The sequence below is a fragment of the Gopherus flavomarginatus genome, chromosome 2 (assembly GCF_025201925.1).
Source record: "Gopherus flavomarginatus isolate rGopFla2 chromosome 2, rGopFla2.mat.asm, whole genome shotgun sequence".
Classification (NCBI taxonomy): domain Eukaryota; kingdom Metazoa; phylum Chordata; order Testudines; family Testudinidae; genus Gopherus; species Gopherus flavomarginatus.
The window spans coordinates 116,958,924-116,984,254 of NC_066618.1; the positions used below are offsets into that span (position 1 = coordinate 116,958,924).

Sequence of the window (25,331 nt, forward strand, 5' to 3'; positions counted from 1 at the left end):
ACTTGTGATCCTAACCCCCATGCTGAGTACAGCTGAGCTCATATATAGTTTTGCACTGAAAGACTGAATTTCACTATCATCTGAAACTCAATCAAAACCACTTAGTTTCTCGTGATGTTAATATCAACCTATAACTCTGCTCAACTAGCACACAAATGGGCTCAAGTTTGCTGAAAATTACTCCACAGAACTATCAGGACTCCATGTTTTAAGATGTATAGAAAAATCTTCCCCTATCAGCTAGCAGAAGTACACAATGATTGGTGACATGACTGTAACAATGACAGCAGCCAGCCTATACCAGTGCTCCCACCACGGCTAGCACCAGTGTAGATGCACCAGCGCTAGTGTAATGATGGCAGAGGTCCCTAAAGTTTCCAGGGTAGACGAGACCTGTGAAATAGACCAAGTTGTAACATTTTGCTTCTGGCTGTGTGAATGACCCCAAACCAGGTTAAAACTGGATTTAGATGACAACAATGGGAGGAGGAGGCAAACTGTGTTAAATAAACATTCTGAAACACAGTCAGTTTTGAGGAGCATCTGGGTCACTAATTCTATAGCTGGAAAGTACCTTCCACAACCTGAGTAATCCAATAAAGAAAACCAGTGTCCCTCCCAGTTAGCATTTTCTCTTTGTTATGAAGGCTGCACTGCCTCACAGATTGTTTTGGGTCCCTGAAAACCATTGTTCTGTTTACAAACCATGGCATTCAGGTTTTCAAAGTTTTTTTTTTTTTGGTGGTCATTCCTTCCATTCCTTGCATCTCCAGTCAGTAAATTATCAACCAATTTATCACATTAAGGAGAAAGGATTACATTCTTTATCCCTGAAAATGAATTCTGCTGAGTCAGACTTACTTGGGTCAGGATTCCCTTTTGCTGTGTTTTAAGACAGACATGACTGAGAAATGCCCGGAATTAAAAGTATGGAACAAGAATTTTGAAGACATCTGAAAACCTGATATTGTGAAGTAGCCACTGGACTTCATGCTAAATCCTCACTATTCTATAGAATTCTTTAACAGATGTAATTAAGGAACAGTTTCCCCACAATGAACAGAATGTTTTGTATCAGCTGAAACTTTGCATGTGGAAAGGTTTGTCTCCAATTGCACGCTGTTTTTGCTATGAACATGGACCCCTCTCTAAAGGTGCGTCCTGGTGGCACATTGATGCAGTGCCCCATGAGCACAGCAGTGAAAGAATCAGGCTCACAGAGCCATATTTCCCTCCAGGCTTCTTAAAATAGTGGTTAACTGCTAGCCTATACCAGACCTAGCTTATGCCAGCAGTAGATTATTACTCCCTCCCCATTGCCTCAGCGGTGCTGGCTGGCACAGTAAAGGGTAGAGTCAAGGATTCACTCTTTCCCCTCCACCTTATCTGTGAGGGTGGGAAGTAAGTGGTCACATAGGCCACTTGTTATTGTGCGTCCAGAACTAAGGGCTGCCTATCCAAAGCAAAGGTGTAAAAGGAGAGGCAAGAGAAGTGCCTTATTCTCCTTTACTTTCCTGCACTGGCATACAGCCCAAGAGAAAATCTAATCCTAAACCATCAAGGGGCCAGATTGTACCAAATGTATTCATGTAGCGTAGCACTTTACTACACAAGAAACCCCATAGACTGCTTCCATAGAAAGATACTATTCAGTATGAATAAGACAGACAGAGTCAAGTCAAGACCGTTATAAGCTTCTCAATGCACAAGTGGAAAATGCCATGAGTATTCCAATATCATGCAATGGTTTTAGACGTTACAGCTGGAACTTAGCTGCAATGTCTGAGTTCTTATTCACACACACCTATAAGGCCTCAGCATTTTTTCTCTGGCCAAGTGTGCAAATTCCATGTCATGAGAACACCACACTTCAGGCTATGCATTTCTGGACAATTATTGCATGTTTCAGATGATTAGAGAAACAGAGTTGTCCTCATGCCTCACATCACCCTCTAAAGTTTAATCAAGAAATGTCATACCATTTTCATAGCTCGCTATCCTGAACTATGTCCCTCTAACAATGCATCTGGATCTATTGCAACTTGAATTAATGGGAGTACACTCATTTCATAGGGCCAGTCTGACAGCTTTACTCACAGTGAGTAGCATCTTACTCCAGAAGTAGTCCACTAAAGCCAATGGGAACACTTACTGAATCAGGTGCTATTCACCATGAGTAAAGGTATGAGAATCTAGCTCTTAAACTGAATTAGCGATCCATGTTCTTTGACACCTAGCTTTTAAAAGCAGCAGGTCCTGCCTTTCATTCACCTAAATGGTGAACTCCCAGCCAACTATTCTGGACAATAGTTTGCATTTGAATCTACCGGTAGGATGGAATTACAGCAGTTCTGCAGGTGCCAAGGAGGATGGCGTGCAGTTCCCTACAGACAAATAACTCTGTAAAGAATTAATAGTGAAATTTCTGCTTATCTAATGATGCACCTGTTGTAGCTATTCTGTAAACAGGTGGCTGTGGATAACTAGGTAGCAGAGTAGGTTATTTTTTTCATCTCTGCACTCCTGGGTATAAATCTGAATTAGCTTTGTGATTTCAGTACATGGCCACTAGTGTTTTTGCCAGTCCAAGACTTTTCAGAGAAGGTTGGACAACGTGGTGGTAAAAATGACAGCAGTTAGCTTATCCCAATACCCCCAGCACTTCTGTCTCTGTCTATGAATTGTGTTAACACCATTATTTCACCATACTCTGGTCTTCTGTGGAGGGTCTCAATCCCTTTGTATTCTTGAACCAAAAAATGACCTGCCACCCAGATGTACCACAATCCTTTGCGGCAGCCGAGAATTGTGGGATTTGGGTCAAAGGAGAAGCAACGGGTTGGTGCTGCTCTGAGTTGAGGGGGATTTCTGCCAGAGGCACTTCCCTCCTTCCTCTTATTTCTCCATCCTCCACCCACACCGTTGTTGTATCAAGCAGGCAAGGTACTAACAAGTTTCAACAGGACTTTATTTTTACAGTGGAAACCTCTTTACCAAGCTGCTGCTGCACCCTCTGTGACTCTCACTCCGCCTCCTCAACTCCTCCCCCCTCCTTCCTGTTCCTTGTCCTTTCAGACTCCCAACAGCCAGTGTTCCCCGTTCTAATAATTACAAGCACATCTAAACACCACAACCCCCGTGTTCAGCTCCACTTTGAGAGGCTGTGAAGCACAACCTGCTTACGTTGTTGCATGTATGTTATCCCAGGGCAGTGACACATTGTGTTAGAATGCGGTTTTGTTTTGTTTGATAATAATCATGTCTTGGATTATAACCTAGAATAGACCAGGCCTAGGTCTTCAGTACACAGAAACCCTTCACACATCATTCAGTTCACGCACAAAGCAAACTCTGCATAGTCACTCAGCAGTAGGTCAACAATTGTGTTAAAGTCAAGTATTGTGATGAATTGACAGATCTCTGTAGGTCAGCTTGTGCTTAGTGTTAACCTCTGTGTTCTGTCACTTTCCTGGACACTAACTCTGGCCTTGTCTACACTTGGAAAGGTTTGCCAGTAAGCTATACTGGTATAGGTTATACAATCTCCCCAAACAGACAAAGGTATACTAGCAAAAAGACTTTTACAGATATTACTGTCTACATTAAGGCTTTTGCCAGAATCACTAAACTGGTTAAGAGTGGGATTTTTTCACACTCCTAGCTGACAGCTATGCTAACAAAACTTGTTAGGGTAAACCAGGCCTCAGTCACCCAAAACTGATGAACAGTTACTTTTATAGTATCTTCACATTTTAATATTAATACAAGTTATAATCTTCTGTACAGATAATGTATAAAGACTGCTTAAAACAAGTCCTCATTTCCAGTATACTGTACAAATTGGAAAGGTCTCTCTCTGATGAAAGAAACAAAAACAGTAAATACTAGTTAGCAAATATTCAAAATGTTGCATGGCTCTTTAGCCATGAGATTCACAATAAAGCTAATATCCTATGCACATCTTTGCATGTATACGCTTATGATTTTTAGAGAAGAATGAATAGCACCTCTTTAATCTTAGCAAGAAATTAGAAAAAGAAGTTAGATTTAAAGTCACTGGCAGAATATCACATATGAAACAAATTGTTTTGAAGTACCGCTTTAAATGCTAGTAGTGACCTATGGTTTTGTGGAAAACCAGTTTGTGTAACTGGGCTTTAGCAAGCTACAGTGCCTCACTGCTTTATCTATTTCTGTTCTGTCTTTCAGCAATTGCAGAACCGTGTCAGGTTTGATTTTCTTCCCCTCTCAAAGCACTGATCATTCTTAGGCCTCCTCTACATCATAACTTCGGCCACACTGGGGAACCCAGGCCTGATCTACACTTTAAAATTAAGTTGACATAGATACAGCACTCAGGGGTGTGAAAAATCCACCTCTCTGAGTGCCACAGTTGAGCCAACCTAGTCCCTGCTGCAGGGCCGATGCAAGGATGTTTCGCAACCTAGGCAAAACTTCTACCTTGCGCCCCCGCTCTCCACATCCCTGCCCTGAGGCGCCCCCCCCCCCCGCGTGGCAGCTTCCCCCCTCTGCCCTGAGGCGGCCCCCTTGCGGCAGCTCCTCATGCCCCACCCTCTGCCCTGAGGCACCCCCCCATGGCAGCTCCACCCCTCCGCCCTGAGGTGCCCCCCTATGGCAGCTGAACACCCCCCACTCTCTGCTCTGAGGCGTCCCCCCTGCCCCAGCTCACCCCTGCTCCGCGCACGAGCACCGCGATCACACCATCACTGCTTCACTTCTCCCGCCTCCCAGGCTTGCGGCGCCTAAGCTGATTGGTGCCGCAAGCCTGGGAGGCGGGAGAAGTGAAGCAGCCATGGTGTGCTTGGGGAGGAGGCAGGGCAGGGGTGAGCTGGGGCGGGGAGTTCCCCTGCATGCTACCCCTCCCCCCGTTATTTGCTGCAGGCAGACCTCCCCGCGCTCCCTTGCCCCAGCTCCCTCTGCCTAAATGCTGGCGGCGACCGGGGTGGCCGAAGAAAATGGCACCACCCAAATCCCAGCGACCTAGGCGACCGCCTAGGTTGCCTAAATGGTTGCACCGGCCCTGCCCTGCTGTAATTCTGCTAGGCTGAGAGAAGAATTCTTCCATCAACCTAGCTGCCACCACTCAGGGAAGTAGATTACCTACATCAGTGGAAACCCTCCACCCCCCATCACTGTGCATTCTACACTATGGCACTACAGCAGCAAAGCGGCAGTGCTATCGTAGCACCCATAATGTAAAAATGCTCCCAGTTCCACTATGGTAGTGCCCTTTACATGGTGAACTTGGCACTGAACTATGTTTGGGGCACAAAAATGCACATCATATTTTAAGAGTGCAGAGGAAGGGGCTCAAGACCTACAACATCGTAGCCAGGTCCCTAGCCCAGTAGACACCGCAGTACACATGGAACTCTTGAGATTTCCTAGATTTTTAATATTGATAATTTAGGCCCCATCTACATTTGCCTGGGAATGGTATTTGCTGAACTAGTTAAACATCCATGCTTCAACCAGTATGGGCTAAGTCAGCTTAAACAGACTTTGACCGGCTAGTGTTTAAACTGTACGGCAATGGATGTTGAGCATCAGAAAAGACGGGGCCTTTTAGAAAGAAAAGTCTACGGACCATCTCACAAAGTAAATGTAGAGTTATTGCTTTCCCTACACCTCCTTTGGGATCTGAGGAAAGGGACTGTGAAATTTCAATTAGTTGACAAAAATCCAACAGTGATAAGTTCTAGGTGGGTCCAGTTTCACCAGGCTCATAAAGGAAAGTAAAATAATTTGAGAAAGAAGTTCTTAAAGATAATTTGACTAGTTATTTTTAAGCCTACTTTAAGAATGTTATATAGACGGAAACTTGTAAAGGAATTTAACATTTAACAAGCTGTTCACTGCTCTCTGAGATCATTTGCAACGGTTTTGCAGCAAATCACTCAAGAAGCAGATCTTTTGATTCTTTCCATTCACTGACTAAAATGAAAATTTAAAATGTTAACACTGTTCTTTGGTTTAATGATATCTAAGAGGACTAGGATACATGAAAAAAGAGCTAAAGAGGAGCGGATATGCAACTCCTGCCCCTTTCAATCATTATTCTTCCTTAATGTACAAATAAAAGTTTCTTTAAGGGTAACCTTCCCAAAGTAGGTTTTCATTCATAAATAATGTCTTTATCTAACAGAGCTGTATTTAATGAATACCAATGAATAATGTTTTCACTGATTAAACAAAAAAGTTTAGATCACTTGGTTCTGTAATTATATCTATTGATTCTGGCTGAACCCACCGGCAAAACTTCCATTAATTTCACTGGGTGCAGGATCAAGCCCTAAATCCTCTGAGATTAAGTTTTTCTTCGGATGCCATCTTTAACTTTCCTGGTAAGGTACTGATCAGGAAGTCTTGTATGAATTCCCCTAATATAGCTCAACAGTGCATATACTGTTATCTTATATCCATTGTATACAAGTTGGAAAGTTTTATTGATAGAAGTAAGATTTTTCTGTGTATAAAATCAAAAGTGATGTTTCTTCTTTTTTTTTCTCTCCTAAAAATAACCGTAACAAGGTTTCCTCACTGCCAAAATACACACTGTAAGTCAAAATATTGCCATTTCACACCCTTTATAGCATCTTTAAAAAAAACATACAGAAAGAAATTTCTTCCCCCTCGCACTCTCTTCAGGATGCGTGTCATATTCTTTAAATTGTATGCCCTTCAAGACAAGTCCTCTCTTTTCTACATCTGTCCAGCACCTGGCACAATGGGGCCCTGTTCCCAACTGGTGCCTCTCGGCACTATATAAATATTTATCAATAATAATAATTTCAGCCATCTACCAAGGGCATGATGGAAAATATTCTGTTAGCAGTAGAGAGAAACAGACTGGTTCAGGTAAAAGAAGGACTGCCGGTAACTCAAAACCAAAACCTGGACCCAAATGAAAAATGACATAGCATTTATTTTCATGTACCTTTGGACAAAAGCAAAAGTGCTGGGAATTGTACAAGAAAGTTGGTGGTTGAAAAATTTTAGCCCAGTTTTTTCAGACCCAAGTTTTAAGTAGTTCACATAAAGTTCGTATGAACATAAAATGAATTTATGAACATTTTGAGATTCACTCCTTACTAACTTGAGAGTGACTCATCTGAATTATTTTTGTATCTGCTGTTCTGTCAATCAGTCTAGAGATGCACTGACTTTGTGCAGTTAGTCTGTCTGTCCTGCTTTGACTTCCTTATTTTTACACAGGAACACAGGAATTACCATACTGGATCAGGCCCATCTAATTGGACATCCTGCGCCTGATTCTCTACTGCCTTGCAGCTTGTGTAATCATTCACAGTTTTGGAAAGTGAGTGCAAAATGCTACCATTTGGATTAGTAATTCTTTACACAGTTGTACATTACTCCACAAGGTACAAGGTAGAGGAGAAATAGACCCTTTGCCTGTGACAGTGTCCAATAGCAGCCTCAGAGGCAGTCCAGAGAAGCTCCATAAAGAAATATCTTGCCCACAGCAAGCCTTCTTTCGAAAAATCAGCTAGTAGCCAGCTTATGCCCTGAAGCACTGAGGTTTATATTCGTTTTATTATCTTATCTAATATATCTGTGGCTGTTTTTATGAGCCATATAAATCAGAAATCCTTCTTTGAAACCTGCTTAGCTCTTGGCCTCCGTGCTGTTTTGTGGCAGTGTCTTCCACAAATTTCATTTGGTCTTTTTTTTTAAATCAGATTTGTTAATAAATTTCTAATGTACTATGACAGTGTAAATAGGAGCATTTGCTTTACCCTTTCTGTAATGTTCCATATAGCTCTAGCATGTCTCCTCTTAATCATCTCTTCTCTAAACTGTACCAATCTTTTCATTCTCTTAAAGAGAGCCAATAATCTGTCCATGCCTCTAATATTTTGTTTTTGTCAGACTCTGGATGTCTCAGTTCCTTAACAATCTTTGAGAGACAGTGACCAAAATTTAACAGTTTTCCAACCCAGGCTGTACCACTGATTTAAATAAGGCCATTATTATTTTCAATATTATTTTTGATCCTGTTCATTTTACATGCTAACTCTTTGGGTTTTTTTACCTGCCACTGTTCACTGGCCAGATATTTTTCATTGAGCTGTCAACACAGGATACTTTTTCCTGAGTCTCTAAGATTAATTTTAGCAGTATGCATTTCAGATTATTTCTTCAAACCTTTCATTTGTCAACACTGAATTTCATCCGCCAGCATGCTGCCCATTCACCCAGCTTTATAGGTCCCTTTGGAGTTCCTTACAGTCTTCTCTAGTCTTGACTAACCTAAATAATTGTGTGTCATCTGCAAATTTTGTACTTTCCTGCTCACCCCCTTGTTCAAATTATTAATGAATATTTACTAAACAGCAATAAATCTAGTATCAACCATTTGGAGAAACTCACCATTCACCTGTGCCAGATTGAAAGTTACCCATTTACTCCCACACAGATTTCTGTTTCTCATAAAATTTCAAATCCACGAATGTAGTTTACATCTCATCCCATGGCTAATAACCTCTTATGATGGAATTTTTGAAAGTCCAAATACATTTATATCAGCCAGCGCTTTTTTATCTACTATTTTGTTGACATGCTTATAGAATTATAGTAGATGTGGTTTTCCTTTACGGAAGCCATGCTGGTCTGTCTCTTTCGTACCCACTCTCTTTTTTATCTGCATTTCAAATAGTTTACTTAGTACTGAAGTAAGACTTTCTGGATAGTTCCCAGAATCTCCCTTTAGCACCTGTTTTCGATAGGTATAATATTGGCTGCCCTCCAATCCTTTGGTGTAGTAGTCATTTTTAATTGGTAATTTTGTTAGCACCTTCGTAGCTTCAATGTTAAATTCCTTTAGAAGTTTTAGATGTTTATCATTTGGTTCTAGGCATCAGCTACTATTTAGTTTATCAGTTTGTTCCAGCACTAACTCTTCTGACATCTCTGATCATGCCTTATTTTAATTACTTGGGGAAAAAGGTACCTACTCAACTTTCTTTGTGGTGAAGATTGATGCAGCTTCTCTACAGTAACGTTATTCTTCACGGCTCCCTTTATTCCCTGGTAGCCCAGTAGATTCAATGATTCTCTCACAGGCTTCCTTCTTCTGATCTACTTAAATAATTTCTTATTTGTTTTTTATCTTCTGAGCTATTTGCTTTCCTAAATCCCTTTTGGCTCTTCTCATTTCCCACCCTATATGCAATGCGTTGTGTCCCTTCTGCTGACTTCAGTTGGGATGGATCTCCAGTTTTTGATGATTACCTGTTTGGCTTGATGGAATAACCTCCTGAACTTTCCTATTTAATCATACTTCGGCCTGGGATCCTCAGAGGTATCCACAGTGCTCTGTGGGTTGGTAGCAGGGTCTCTGCCAAGTATGGCATGTAGCTCTTTGTAACAGTGGTAAGTCTGTGGCTTAGCACCAGATCAGCTGTTGGCCTCCCTGCCCATCTGATATGCTTGATGCAGTTCTTTCGCTTTCATATGACACTGCAGCTGGTCCCTGTCATACCCCTTCTCCTGCATCCCTCATGCGATCTGCTCATAGATTATCTTGTTTCTATGACTGGTCCATAGCTGTGTTTGCATAACCTCTTCTCCCCACAGAGCTGGGAGATCCAATATCTGTCTACTCCAAGCTGGAGTGTGTAACCAGTGTGGGAAGCAACATACAACAACGGATAGCGGCTAGGTGTGCTCACTTAACTGGAGAATCAGGAAAAAACATTTCAAAAAATTGCAGGGCTTTTGGGGGGAGGGGATTCCAGTCTCCATGACCTCCAGGCAGTGGAGTTCACAACTGCGACCAGAGCGATCAGTGTCGGGCATTGTGGGACAGCTGCTGGAGGACTGTTAGAGTTGACGTAAGTAACTCAGTATCAGCACTCATGCTGCACTGACCTCAATATGTAGACCATGACTCAGTGTCTCTGGGGAAGTGGTATTACTGTGTTGCTGTAACAGGGCACTTACATCACTGGGAGACACATGCACAACTAGGGCAACACAAGGCAGCTTATGTTGACCTAATTTTGCAGTGTAGACCAGTCCTTAGAGCAGATATAATTGTTTTCTATAAATATAGAAAGAGGGTAAACAAAAGGGAGGGGAACAGCTATTTAAGCTAACAGACAGTGTTGGCACAAGAACAAATAGGTATAAAATGGCCAGGAATAAATTTTAGGCTAGAAATTAGAAGGTTCTAACCATCAGAGGAGTGAGGTTCTGGAACAGCCTTCCAATAGCAGCAGTGAGGGCAAACAAGCTAACTAGTTTTAAGATGATGTTTGATAAGTTTATGAACAGGATTGGATGATGGGGTTGCCTGTCATAACAGGGGACTGGAATCAGTGACCACAAGGTTCCTTCAGCATCATGTCTTACATTCCTATGGATCTCAGAATTTTAATTTCTGCACTTTTGACATTAAGACCTTTCTGACTAGCTCCTTCGTTATTTAAAAATCCTTTCTTCTGTAGCTTAATGTCGCAGTGCTAGTGTTGGGTGCAGTCCCTCCCCCCAGGATGTCCAATTAATTCTGTTATGGTTACTATTATAGCTCAACTATAGTTATGCCTTGAACCAACTTATATGCGGTATTCTTAGACTAAGTCAAGAACAGCTTCTCCTCTTGTGTGCCTTAGAATTAGCTGGTTCGAAAAACAAAGATTTAAGGTCTTGAGAAACTGCTTCTATGAATTGTGTCCACAGGAGACATTCGAGCAGTTTATATGTGGGTAGTTGAAGTTACCCATTATTACGACTTTATTAGATGTAGTTGCCTCTTTAATCTTTTTCAGCATTGTGCACTCAATATCATTTTTCCTGATCAGGAGGCTGGTAGTATAATCCTGCTGGTATCTTTGGATTCTTATAACTCGTGTCTTATGAATTTGTATGAACTGAATCTATACAGATTTTACTCTATAGTCTTCTCAATTCACATTCCTTTTCATTTAGATTCAATGTAATCTTTTGGTGCTACTTCCCCACCTCTAAGAACTAATTTGACCTTCCTGTATGCTTACAGCCAATATCCTTGAAGAAAAATCATGTTGCTGATTCATCCTAATCAATAGTATTTAAGCAACAACTAAACTCTTGTGCCAATCAATAGGTTACACTCTTACTAAAAGCAATAAAAAATGAAAAGTTTAGATTGGGAAAGAAATTGTGCCGTCTTATGTTTTTCTACAGTGACCGATACAATGGGATCCTAATTTTGATTTTGGCCGTTGGATACTGCCATAATATTAATTACAATAAACAGTAATACTAACAATGTTAAATCTTGAGCACCTCTCCTTAGCACTCACGGGGTTCATGGCAGTTAAATATGAAGTCCTTCGAAGCAGACTTGTTTGTATGAGCTGGTTAGAGTTTGGTTTTATCCAGCTTAACAGGGCTTTTTTCTTTGCCACACACTTCTGATCATGATTTAAAATGCATACAGCATTGTAATGAGCTCATTACATTGAAGATTTGGGTCACTGTTCTCTGTGGGTGACAAATTAACAAAACACATTAGCAATTAAAAATGTGACTAAACATTTTAGGATCAGCAGGTCAAGGTTCCCATCTGATAGGTCTTGAAGGCCACGTGTGCATTTTACCCCCAAGTCAAATGCCAGTGGATTGTGTGACCAGGCAACCATTACCCCTATGAATGTTCAAGGTTATAATGAGGTTTAAGCAGTCTGGGACAGATTTTGTCCCTGTTACAGTGAGTAGTTCTTCACTGAACGAGTTGTCTTGTATTAATGCTATACCAGAGTAAAGGCATGTCTACACAACAAGGCTACACCAGCACAGCAACGGTGATGCAGCTATGCTGCTATCGTGCTGAAGTGTAGATGCTGCCTGCATTTGTAGAAGGGTTTTTTCCGTTGCTGTAAGTAACCCACATCTCAAAGAGATGGTAGCTAGAGGTGATGGAAGATTTCTTCCATCAACCTCACCTCGGCTACACCAGGGGTTAGGTTGGCCTAATCAAGGCTATGGACATAACATTTTTCACAGCCCTGAGAAATATATCTAGGTCAATCTGATTTTTAAGTGTAGACCAGGCTGGCGTATAGCAGAATCTGGCCATCGTGGAGCAGACCAAAGCTGTTCAAGAAATAAAGAAAGCAAGGATTTGAAACAAAAGCAAAACACACATTAGAAACCCATTGAAAGGTAGCAGAGGACGGGTTACAGGACAGAGGAAAAAACTAGCAACCAGTTATAAGTTCCAAAACAAAGGTGTCAGGAATGTAGCCAAATCTTTTTGCTCAATATATAATATTTGTCCTCAACAATAGTGTTTAAGCAACAATTAGAGAGTTAATATAAGCTTACTGTATTCAGGAAGCTCCTGGAATAAAAAAACTAAAGCTAAGTAGCATTATGTGCTACTGCTCCTTTGTGATGCCAGAGGATAATAAAAGCCTTTGGTTTTATTACAAACCTTTCTAATTAATGTTAAAAGGTCAGCAATAATGATGCATTATTAGTGGTAATAGCATCAGCAGCAAGGCTGTTTTAAACTAAAATGATTGCCTGAGGTCTCCATAAAAATGCATCAGCTGATCTTACAATACAAATTAAAATGGCGTTCAGGAACATTAAGACAAAGTGGAATTTATTCTCTGTTAAAGTTATACGTAGCAACCGCTTTGGCTTTAAATTATCGTTAGAACTAATTTGCACATTGAGCTGAATGACTTTAAATAGCAAATTTTTAGCTTTATTTTAAATAAACACATTCAACTACATTTAAATAATATCAAAGGGGCCAATTAAAATAAATAAATGCAAAGAAATTCTGAGTTAACCCACTCCATTCTGCATACATTTTAGAAAGGTGTCTGGCGTCCCACTCCACATATGCTTTAACTTAGAAATGTCCTTGCTTTTGTTCATTTAAATAAAGAATTGCATGGAAACTAGTTACTAGGTCAAGCACAGAAGCAGCTTTTCTAATGTAAAGACACATTGTATAATCTAATAAAGAATCCCAACAGCCCTGCTGCACAGTGCAGAAAATCCTGCCACCCGGGGCATACTGCATATCACAACTCTGTGCGGAACCTCCCTGTTCTTCCTCAAACCATGGGTCTTGCAGGGCAGCATGAGGATCTGCTGCTATTCCAGCAGTGGGTACAGAAGCCTAAGGGCTGCAGGAGCCACCACCAACTGACCCTAACGCTGTGCCAAGGCATGGGACGGGGCAGCAATTCTAGATACTCCAGGCTCAGTGTAACTCTCTGGAGATAAACTCAGCTCCTCTGTTGGTGCTGGGGAAGATTTGGTCAGCCACGAGTACTAGGCGAACGTGACAAAGATGAAGTTGTTTAATAATATTAACAGTACTTTAGTTTGCAAATCACCTCAACTCCTGGCAAAAGAGCACAAGGACCTGCACAGTAATTCATATGAAGGCATGGAAAGCATAATACCAATAAGAGAAAACTGCCTTCTAAACCATGAGCTAAATTCATATACCAGTTTTACAACAGTTTAATTCCATTGACTGTAATGGAGTTATTCCTGATTTATAGCCATGACAGTGAAATCAGCAGCAGGCTTATCAAGAATAGCTGGGGGAGCACAAGAAACTCACCAACATCAAGTGGCTATTGCTCAAAATTAAAAACAAACCTTTGCGTTTTTAAAACAGTTCAGATAACTTTCTCCACAGTTATTCTTTCATTTTCACACATCTCCAGACTTCCTAGATCTGATGTGAGCAGACATTGCAAGAGCAGTTGTTCCCGTGGTATTTCTGACCCAAGCAGAAGAAGAAAATACTGCAAGAAAGCCTGCTCTCATGAGATAGCCAACTCAGTTTTGCATATGCAAGAGATTTGAAAAGTGTAGCAACTGTTCCAATCAGCATGTAAACTTTTGAGTGCTCTTTCAAGCCAACCCTCTAACTCACCCATCATTAGCTCTAAGACTCAAATTATTTTGATTACTCTATTATAAGAGATTTAAAGAAAACTTGTGTGCCTAGTTTGTACCTAGAGTGCTAGCAAGCACGTTACAAGCCTTCAAAATGCTGAGACCATTATAAGAAGGTGTTGCCTGACATGGAGAAGGCTGGCCCGATTTTAATCAGATGAATAAGGTTTTCAAATGACCATTTCAGAAATCTAAGCTGGTGTTCACACACAGTGTGCAACTGATCTGCTTTTGATGGTTGAGATGAAACTATCTCATCATGTTAAAAACTGTTTCAGGCCCCACACTCCCCTCTACCAAATGCTGTACAGAGTGACAAACAAAATTCCCCCAAACACTTAAGGCACAACTGTTTGGAGGCCACTCCTATATGGGTCCAGGGACCATGAAAGTACCTCCATGCAAAAGCTGGTATTTCACAGCTCTGTTAAGAGATGGGGAACAGGCCTTACTAGGATGGGTAGAAATCCTCCTTGTAGTTAATGCTGGTGGACAGTTCAGTGATTCACCCACTATGCCTTATATCATCTCCTCTTGGAGGGGACAGAGTACAAGCATTTGGGAGAAGGGCATCACTTAATAGCAGCATAGCTCCCTTAGGAGCTGCAATGCAATGGAGGAGGGGGCAGGCCAGCAGCTGAGCAAAGGAGAGGATGATATGCCGCAATGACCTGGAAAACATGGAGCTAGTCTTTGCACACCCTGAATATCTGCTGCCCTGACTGGCTGTATGGCATCCTCCCTCTTGAAGAAGAGATGCCGCTTGAATGCTGCACATTCTCACTCAGAGATCTAGCTGCATGTTTTACTTTCCTGCAGGCTGAAGCAGGGCAGTGTGTGGCCCACTTAACATTGCTCTTCTAATTTCTTGCTCCAAATATGTCTGAGACAATGCTATTCTTGAACGCCCTTGAACATTGTTGTTACTTATGGGTGTTCTTATGAAGTAATTTATTAACTTAACTCTTACATCTCCTTCATTGTCTTACACAGAAAGGTGAGGAACACAGAGACAATAACAGGAAGAACAGTAAGTTATGCAATGGCATTATGTTGCAAAATTTGATACACTCCATAGAAAATAGCTATGGGGTCAGAAGGTGGCTATTTACTTTGGCTTGGTCTACACTTCCAAGTTAGGTTGACAAAGCTGTTTCAAACCACACCCCTTCCAACATAGCTATGCTGACTTAATTACCCAGTGTAGACACAGCTATGTCAATGGAAGAATACTTCCATTGACATACCCCTATGGAAAAACCCTTTCTCTCAGTGTAGGCTGAATCTACACTACAGGCTACATTGACATATATATATATATATGCAGGTATAATCTCTGTAGCGTAGACACAGCCTTGGAGCTTTGGTACTTATCATTTTCCTAGCGTATATATCTGGGAGATGAGAAAGGTTAACTTTGCAAAGTACACAATAGGAAGTAGACAAGCAGATAAAACTTAAGTTTATCTGCCAGCATGAAGAAAAAAAGAAAAACTGACTAAAGCTGGATTTGAAGCTGCTTACAACTCAAACCCTCTAGCTCTGGCTAGTTTCGAGAAAGAGATAGCTAAATAGAATTCAGAGTAGGGTAACCTCTGTTTCAGTGAAATGAAAGACAAATCTTATCTTAATTAAGGGACTGCGCCCCACAATGCTTTATGCATGGTACAAAAATCATTATGCAGTACAAAGTTGTACAATATTAGAACATAATGATACTTTGCTGAAATATAGGAAAATTGGATTCTGTATTGATATGGGATGAGGGACATTAGGCACATCCCTTAAAATAGAGGGACTGTGTTCAGCCTATTTCAGAGAAATACAGGGATTTCATTTTAATGTATAAAAATTAAGATAAAGGATTTTTTTAGTTTGTGGTAGTAAGGATTTGGTATGATCCTTCTACTACAAACAACAACTTGAATTTGCAGAAGTTCTATTACAGAAAGGGGCTGAATCTCCCTTTACTTGCACCACTGTGTGTAAATACTGTTACTCTGCTAATGGCAGCTGACTAACTTACACCAAGGAAAATCAGGAGTGAGAAGAAGACAGGTCTGAAAAGTTTAGAATTGGTCTTAGTTCTAAATTCAGAGCTGTAGCGTTTTCACACACAGGTAAATGCCAAAATGAGTTTTGAAAAACTTGGAAATAATCAGAGTTCAAAATAGAAAGACCTCACGATGGCACTCCAGAAAGCACTAAGAATGAGAACACACCTGAAGACAATGGTTTTGAGAGAGGGAAACCGCACAGTAAGAGGCCCAATGGGTGCTTGTTATAGTGTGTGAATCCAGGCTCAGGCAACATTTATGCTTTGGTACCTAGGCACAGCAGAGGCTCAAAGTTCAGTGGCAGCCTTATCTCAGCTTGTTTTTAATCCTCGGTTCTAAAGCACACATAAATAAAAGGACGCTTCAGGCTTCTGCTAGTTGCTTTGGAATCCTTGTGCCCTCATGATGACACTCCAGAAAGCATTAAGAATGAGAACACACCTGAAGACAATGCTTTCGAGAGAGGGAAACCGCACATTTTATTCTGAAGGAAAGACTGAAGAATTAAAATGGCTTAACTCAGCTCTGATGTGCTCAAAATGAACAGCTTTGGCTCAGAAAGAAAGCTATAGCTTTTCACTTAATTACCTTTTTCTACTCTACAAAAATTCAAGGTATGAAAACAAGGTGTACTTATATTTCTGAAAGGCTTGGGAACACAAGGGTTGCAAATAGGGTTCAATTATTGTGTAGAAATGAAAAGAGATACGGCAAATGTGGGCAGCCCTTTTCTAGGACTAATACATGCAAGAACTGAAAAGTAACACCCTCTTCCAGTAGGCCACGGTGTACCCATCTGAACACAGAAGTATAGCATGGTTGAAAGATGATTCACTTAACTGTGGGTAGCATATATTTAGCTATTGCCAAGTTCATTTAGATGTCCACTCGCCTGTTTTGGAGTTTGCCATGTTATTTTAAGTATTTTTAATAAAGTTTTGGAAGGATTGTAGGCCTTTCTCCAGGTGTCGCTATCATTCCATGTACAGGAAAGCAGGGTGATCAATGCTTTCTAACCAGCCTTTTATACTGTGTCACCAATAGAGCTTCCTGCACACCAGGCGACAAGAATCAGGATCTGTTACATGGCAGTGTATCCTACAAAGACAACTGGGGTGGCTAGCTGCCACCTTTCTAGTTTTATAGGAAATCCCTCATACTTGTTGTCTTGAAAAGTCTTGGGTTACGTAAGGCTATGCCTTTACTTAAATGCTGCAGCTGGGCCATGCCACTGTAGTGCTTCAGTGTAGACACTTAACTACAGCGAAAGGAGGGGTTCTCCAATTACTGTAGTAAATCCACCTCCCCAAGAGGTGGTAGCTAGTTCAACAGAAGAATTTTACCATCAACTTAGAGCTGTCTACATGGGGGTAGGTCTCTCAGGGGGGTGGGTTTTTCTCACCTCTGAGAGACGTAGCTATGCCGATGTATCTTTTCAGGGTAGACCAGCCCCTAGTGTGCTGCATTAAAAGCTTTTTGACAGAATACACAGAAGAAATTAAAACAAATAACCCACTGCAAACTCAGCTCCTGGCAAAAAAGGAGATACCGCAAAGTTGCTCTTGGTGTTGTTTTTGCTTTTGTGATGTGATCTTGCATGTTCACAAGACTGTACAAAAAGCATTGAGTAATATAATCCCCTAAAATATCAAACTAAAATAAGGCTGCAGGTGATGGTTGGGGAAAGCAGCTTCCTGATTTAAAGCAATCCTTAGCACAGCATAGAGGGAATGAGAGATGTTGACTGCTTGTGTGGTCCAGGGACCATCCTGCTGCTGCTTGGCACTGTCCAGGCCCCTTTGAGGCCAGGGTGTAAAAGTGGGCATAGAAACTGGCCTGCCTTCTTAACACCTTACAGAGTACAAGGTAGAAATCCTGCAATGCTTCTGCATGCTAATACACCTCTACCCCGATATAACGCGACTCGATATAACACAAATTTGGATATAATGCGGTAAAGCAGTGCTCCAGAGTGGGAGGAGCAGGACTGCACACTCCAGTGGATCAAAGCAAGTTCAATATAACGCAGTTTCACCTATAATGCGGTAAGATTTTTTGGCTCCCGAGGACAGTGTTATATCGGGGTACAGGTGTAGTTCATAATTCATAGCTGTATTTACAGATGTCACCCAGAGATTTATGATAAGGTCCCTTTAGTAAACTATAGAAATGTTAATGACTGAGGCCAACATGTACCTCTTCTCTATTAGCAAATTAAGAGCATAAATTAAGTAATACCTCTTTTAGTGAAAAAAATGACATATATTTTCAAGGATCCTGAGTTTAAGGAAGTTAGGATTGAAATACTGCTCTCCACTCTCTTTTTCTTCTCTCTGATATACCAACAGTACAATTTTTTTATTGACGTTTATATGTTTCATTATATTTACAAGAGAACACTTCCTTTCCTAAACCCTTCTTTCCCTCTTCCTCCCCCACCCCACCTTCTTTCCTGTTGATCAATACATCCAAATGAATGCAACTGGTTTTATTTGATTGTGCAGTATCTGATGCATCTGAAGACCTAGTATTTTGCATGCATATTTGCATGTCATTTAAACAGTCATGTCAGTCTATAAATCGATTGATCAGTTTTTTTAATAACTCCTGTCATGGTAGTAATAAAAAATTGCATAAATATACATTGAAACAAACACATATTCTTCATGATCTCTTTCCAAGGGAGCATATGCTAGCTGTGCACAGAGATTACAACCAATAACTTGCCAAAATAAGAGAGAGTGCTACAAATTAGTCCCACTTTTACAAAAACCCATCCCTCACTAATGATCATCTAGCACAGCTAATTTAAACAGATAACCATTGACTAAAAGTCTATACCATACACACCAACCATCTACTTCAACACAATAGCAATTCAGCAGCTAGAAACATCCATTTCCAATTGCTCCACCTGGACAGAGTTAAAAGTTGTATGTTCTGTTGCAAAGTGGAGGGAGGGAAGGCGGTGAGGTAATGAGAAGATGAAACCGTGGCCATTGGCTGCAAGGATCACAATGACTGTATTGGTGGAGCGGTTATCCAAATAACCCCAAATGGTTTTTAAACAATTTTTTGATGAAATTCTATTACAAGCAGGGAAACCAAGACAGAGGGATGGCATGCCAAGTCATTCATCAAGTCAGTGGGAGAGTTGGGGCTTACACCCAGCTCTCCTGACTCCCAGTCCCTTGATTTACCACTGCCAGGGCCGGTGCAACCATTTAGGCGAACTAGGCGGTTGCCTAGGGCGCCAAGATTTGAGGGCGCCAAAAAGTGGCACCCCCAAGAATTTTTTTAAATGGTTGCAGCCGCTGCTGCTGGAGAGGTAGTCTGAGCTGCCTGCCGCCTGAAGCCCAGGGCGCCCCTGGGGTCAGCGCGCCGGCGTGGCAGCCCAGCAGCCCGGGACACCCCCGGGGTCAGCGTGCTGCCGCCACGGCAGCCCAGGGCGCCCCCGGGGTCAGCACGCCGCCGCCACGGCAGCCCGGTGCGCCGCGGCCGTGGCAGCCCAGCAGCCCGGGGCGCCCCTGGGGTCAGGGAGCCGCTGCGGCAGCCCGGCAGCCCGGGGCACCCCCGGGGTCAGCGCGCCGCCGTGTGGCAGCCCAGCAGCCCGGGGCGCCCCCGGGGTCAGGCAGCCACTGCGGCAGCCTGGCAGCCCAGGGCGCCCCCCGGGTCAGGGAGCCGCTGCGACAGCCCGGCAGCCCGGGGCGCCCCCCGGGGTCAGGGTGCCGGCGCGGCAGCCCATGGCTCCCCCAAGGTCAGCGCGGCAGCCCAGCAGCCCAGGGTGCACCCTGGGGTCAGGGTGCCGGCGCGGCAGCCCAGGGCGCCCCCGGGGTCAGGGAGCCGCTGCGGCAGCCCGGCAGCCCAGGGCACCCCCGGGGTCAGCGCACCACCGCAGCAGCCCAGAGGTTCGGGCTGACGGCGGCTGCGCTGACCCAGGGGAATCCCTGAGCTGCAGGCAGAGGCTCAGAATCCCTCTCCCTCCCAGAGCAGGGGCTCCAGCCTCTGCAATTTTTCTTGTTGCCGGCGGGGACGCCGACGGCTGGGCAGAGCTGCGCAGCTCTGCTTAGGGCACGTGGCAGGGGCCCTGCAACAGCGGCGCAACACCAGGGCTTTGCTTCTGGAGGAAAGCTGCAGCTGCCCCCTGGCTCAGCTTCCATGTCAGCCCCAGCGAGGGGCACGGAGAAGAAAAGAGCCTCAGCAGTGGTCTGGTGGAGCGGAGGAAGAAAGAGGACCCCAACGCTCATGCATTGGGCAAGGTAAGCAAGTGCCTCCCCACAGGTCGGCCTCAGGTGCCTGTGCTCCTGCCCCCTTGGTCTTTAGCTGGTCCCTGCTCCTGCTCCCCTTGTGCCTGGATGGCTGGAGAGAACAGCAGCCTGCAGAGCTGAGCTGCCCCAGTTCCCCCAGGCACCCTCCTGACCCCATCCCCCCCACAGCCCTGAACCCCAGCTCCGAGCCTAGTCCTTCTGAGCTGGAAACCCCCTCGACCTCATCCCCCCACAGCCCTTACCCCCAGCTCTGAGCCCAGTCCCTCTGAGCTGGAAACCCCCTCGACCCCATCCCCCCCCCCCCCCCCCAGCCCTGACCCCCAGCTCCGAGCCCAGTCCTTCTGAGCTGGAAACCCCCTGACCCCATCCCCCCAACAGCCCTGACCCCCAGCTGTGAGCCCAGCCACTCTGAGCTGGAAACCACCCTGACCCTATCTCCCCACATCCCTGAGCCCAGCCCCTGTGAGCTGGGCACCCCTGAACCCAGAGCCCAGCTCCCCACCCAGCCATGGGCAACAACAGCACCACCCCCAGGCAACGACAGCCCATTGGTACCAACTATCACAATCACCCAGCAACTGCCCATTATGTAATTGCAAATGTATACAGACCATTACAGCTTTTAATGTTTTTAAATAATGTATTTAGTGTATTTTCAAATTATTACAAATTAATTTTTGAATGTATTTCACTAGTTATTTTTTACATTTCCTAATACACGTTACTATAGTATTGCAAATGTTTTATGGAAGGGGCCCCCGATTTTGCTTTGCCCAAGGCCCCCTGAGTCCTCTGGGTGGCCCTGTCTGAGTTTTAAGCCCTGCTGCTGTGTTTTGCCTGCAACAGGCCGGCCTAAGCCTGTGAGTGACCCCCATAGCAGCTGCCTGAAGAAATGCTTGGGGGAATCATGCAGAAGGAGCATGATATTTGTTTGAGTTCTCTCCTCATGGAGGCTGTGCTCCACTTGGTGCAGGACAGCAGTCTCAGCAGGACTCTAGGCCCAGTACCTTGCCTCAGTTTGTAGATTTGTAGTGCACCCATCACCGGGCTCAGTCTGGCACCGCTACCCCTCACCAGTGCCCAAGAAGCAGTCAAAAAAGTTGGATGGACTGGTTAGGTTAGTTGTAATGCTGTTGCTTGGCCAGTGTAGAGACCACTGAATGCATAGTATTCCTCTATGATATTCTGTCCTGAGCAAAATTGGCACGTTATAAGTTAGTGCCTGTGAGGGACAGGTGTCTGTTTATGCATCCAGCCATCATGTCTTAGGTCTTCTTGGGGGGGAGCTTTTCCATCCCGCTTTCATTGGTGACATCTGTGATGCTCTGGTAAACATCTATGAAGACAATACTCTGACAGGATCATCTGGCAATACATCACGAGTTGATGCAAAGGCTCTTACAAAAACCATTTCTAGTTTCAAGTTTCTTGTTTCTCTTGTTTTGTGGTATGACATATAGTTTGAGATCAACATAACTAGCAAACAACTTCAGGCAAAAGAATTTGATATATGTGATGTCATTAATCAACTTGGAGAAACTAAGAAGTTTCTTGTTGGCCGCAGAAGTGACGCAGCCTTTGAGAAAACATTGGTAGATGCAGGTGAACTTGCGGAGGAGTTGGATGTACCGGCACTTTTTGAACCAGATCCAATCCGTATTAGAAAGAAGAGGAAGCAGTTCACATATGAAGCAGATGACGAACCTATTTATGATCCGAAAGAAAAATTCAAAGTGAACTTTTACTTTGCAGTCATTGACACAGCAATACATTCGGTTGAAGAAAGATTCACATTGATGCAGCAAATTAGTTCAGTATTTGGCTTCATATATGATGTTTACAGTTTGCAAAATAAAACACCAAAGCAAATTATGGAACATTGCTTGAATCTGGAGAAAGCTTTGCAACATGGTGAGTCCAAAGATATTGATGCCTTTGACTTGTGCAGTGAATTGCAAGCTATTGCAAGACGAGTCCAAAGGAGTTCATCACCGCAAGATGTATTGAACTTCATATGGGAAAATAAGCTGACAGATAGTGTCCCTAACACAGTTATTGCTCTTCGCATCCTCTTGACTCTCCCAGTTTCTGTGGCTAGTGGTGAGCGAAGCTTCTCGAAGCTCAAGTTGATAAAAACATATATGCGAACATCAATGTTGCAACAAAGACTTGTTGGGCTATCTACCTTGTCAATAGAACATGACATTGCTCACAGCATTGACTTGGAGGAACTTGTTTCTAAATTTGCTAAACTTAAAGCGCGGAAACATAAATTCTAAATTATAACATGTTACTCTGTGACCGTGTATTGTGTATAATGTATGTGATTTGGGCGGGGGGGGGGCGCGCAAGATGGAAGTTTCGCCTAGGGCGCAAAATATCCTTGCACCGGCCCTGACCACTGCGCTAATTCCTCATAACTAAGGCTTAAGAAACTTACCCAACACTCCTTCCAGAATCACTCATGCCTCTGCTGCTCAGGTATCCATTGCTTGAGCGTGTATTCTGAGCCCCCAGTTAATGTCCCTTCTTACTACGCACTCCAGTCAATTCCTGCCATCCCCAGCACATTGGTCAATTCTGGGCAGCGGTTTAAGTACATTGAAACAAGGGAGGGAGCTTGCACTGAACTAGCCAAGGAGGAGAGGAAGTGTAGCTTACTCAAGCCAGGAAGAGCAGGTGGGATCTGCTTTAACACGGGAGGGGGAGCTCTGTTCCCCGTAATTTCCCCTTACTTTAACCCCTGATACTGGGCCATCCTACCAACAAGACAATTTATACTTCCCTCCCCACAATAAATAAGTGTTGGGCAGCTTCCTGCTCAATAAATCAAAGTATGCTGCCCCTCCTATCCCCCCAGAAGGAGCCCTCCACTGAAGTGGCAGGAGGGCCCTCTCTCACACACAGTCTCTGCTACAGTAATGTGGTGCTGAGGTTTCCCTCCTGCTGAATGGGACCTACAGACTAAGCCAGCCTGAAGACCAGTGGCAGCAGGCCCCTTTGTATCCCAGAAGAGATCCTTGTGTGTCAAGCCCTACCTGCCATTCCAGTATGGCTTGTATGGCCTTCAATCCAACAGCAGCAGACAGCTCCTTCCTCCCACCCATCAGCCCCCGAGATGACACTGGAGCAGTCTCTCTGCTGACTTAGGTCTGGTCACTACACACAGAATGTTAAGTATTTCATTTAAGGGGTATTACTTTTTAATGATATAGTTACACAAGTATGGATGTAGTTATTCCAATATACAATTGCTGTGGATGCAGTTAAACCAGCAGTATCAGTAAGCCTATTCCCTTTCCCATATGGGAATAGCCAGACTGATACAAAGCACCTTTATACCATCTAACTGTGTCCAAACTAGGGGACTGTACTGCTTTAACTCCACTGGTATAGTTAAAGTGAGACAACTTTTCTGCTAAGACAAGGCCCAAGGAAGATAGCACTGCACTGGTTTACAGTTGGTTTACATTTGGAAGATTTTCTTGACAAACAGTGCAGTGTGGCCAACTTCTGAGATTTTATGTGAGTCTCATAATGCTTAGTTTCTCAAAGCCCCAGCTTTCAGAGTCAAGTGATTACACAAAAATCTCACTTTTCATTTTTTTTAAAATGTGCAATCCTGTAGGTGCAGAGAAAGTATGACCAAAGTACAACGTAAAGGCTCAGAAGCTAGCATGCAAAAAGAACAATCCACCCCTTCAAAAACATTGTTTTAATTATGATTTTGAGGCCTGACTCATGATTTTTGAACACTTGGGGTTGGAACACTGCATAAGAACTAGGTGTTTTTTTCCTCTGGTAAATGAATGTGGAACTTGATGGCACTCACTCAAGGAAATACTTCTGGGCCAGTGGATTTTTCAAGCCTTGTTTATAATCATCATAGTGTAACCAACACCCTCTTGTCCACATGGCCTCAGCCTGTCATGGCAGCAGTGAATAGAAATTGGATAGCATCAGTAGACGTGGCAACCACAACACAACCCTGCAAGATAGCACTATGGGGACTTCAACTGTTAGACCCACCTACTTCAAACCTGGCTGATGGCATTTGCCCTTCAAAAAGTTATCCAGTTTTCCTTCTCCTTGAGTGTTTTTTAAATATTCGGGCCTTAATTAAAAATGTTTCCACTTGATGTCTTGCATTCCGTCTTGGCTCGTCCTTAAGAGATCACAGTTTCAGTATTTATTACTTTACAATGCATTTACCTTGCAGACAACATTAGTTACAGGAATCCATGTAACGAAAGAAAAACCCATGGATGCCTGTAACTCCACCTCTCAAAAGCAGGGCTACCAAAGTGATATCTCAAGAAAAGTTACCGAAGTTCTGTGGTTTGCACCAGAGACCTGTAGTCAATTTGTGCACCTGCAGATTATTCTAAATAATAAGTGGCTTCAGTTCTGAAGATGGTAAATTTATGGTTCCAGTAATCCCAAAACTATAGCATTAAAAAAAGATTCCATTGTTCCACAAAGGACAGAAATCACTTTATATACAGGAACTGGAAAGTAACTCATGGCAGAGATTCTGTTTTAGGTATGCATGCCTGAATTGTATTCAGTTCAGAGCAGTCCTTTAAATACCATTGTTTCCTTATGTAATTCACACAAGTTACTATTGTGAATCTGCTGCATTATCAGTTCGATGTAATCTGAATCTTGTAGAGCTACACTGCCTTGATATTCTGCTCCTTACTGTAAATAATTAAGACTTGCAATTTGCAAGGCTGGTGTGTACAGAGGGAGGAGAAAGGAGGAAAAGAAAGGAGAATTGTCTTAGTGCATCCTCCTGAATGTATTAAATTAGTCAGATGGAAACAAAATGTGATCACGGGCATCCATTTACAGTATGTAAATTTAACACAGGTCTTGTGTACACAATTCTTCAAACTGGAAACACTGACCTATTACTCTAGGGTTCAGAAAGTTTGGGTCAAATACAGAACATGTCATGTCCAATGATAATTTTTTAAATGCCAAAGGTTTATTACATTTAGGCCAAACCAACCACTCTAAATATCAATGCAAATAATTATTACTGTGT

At 43.1% G+C, this 25,331-nt stretch overlaps 1 protein-coding gene across 1 annotated transcript in view; it reads right to left on the bottom strand.

Moving 5' to 3' along the window:
* Positions 1 to 25,331, bottom strand: part of SLC9A3 (solute carrier family 9 member A3) — a 72,308-nt gene that overhangs the window by 37,817 nt on the left and 9,160 nt on the right. The gene's annotated exons all lie outside the window — the stretch shown is intronic.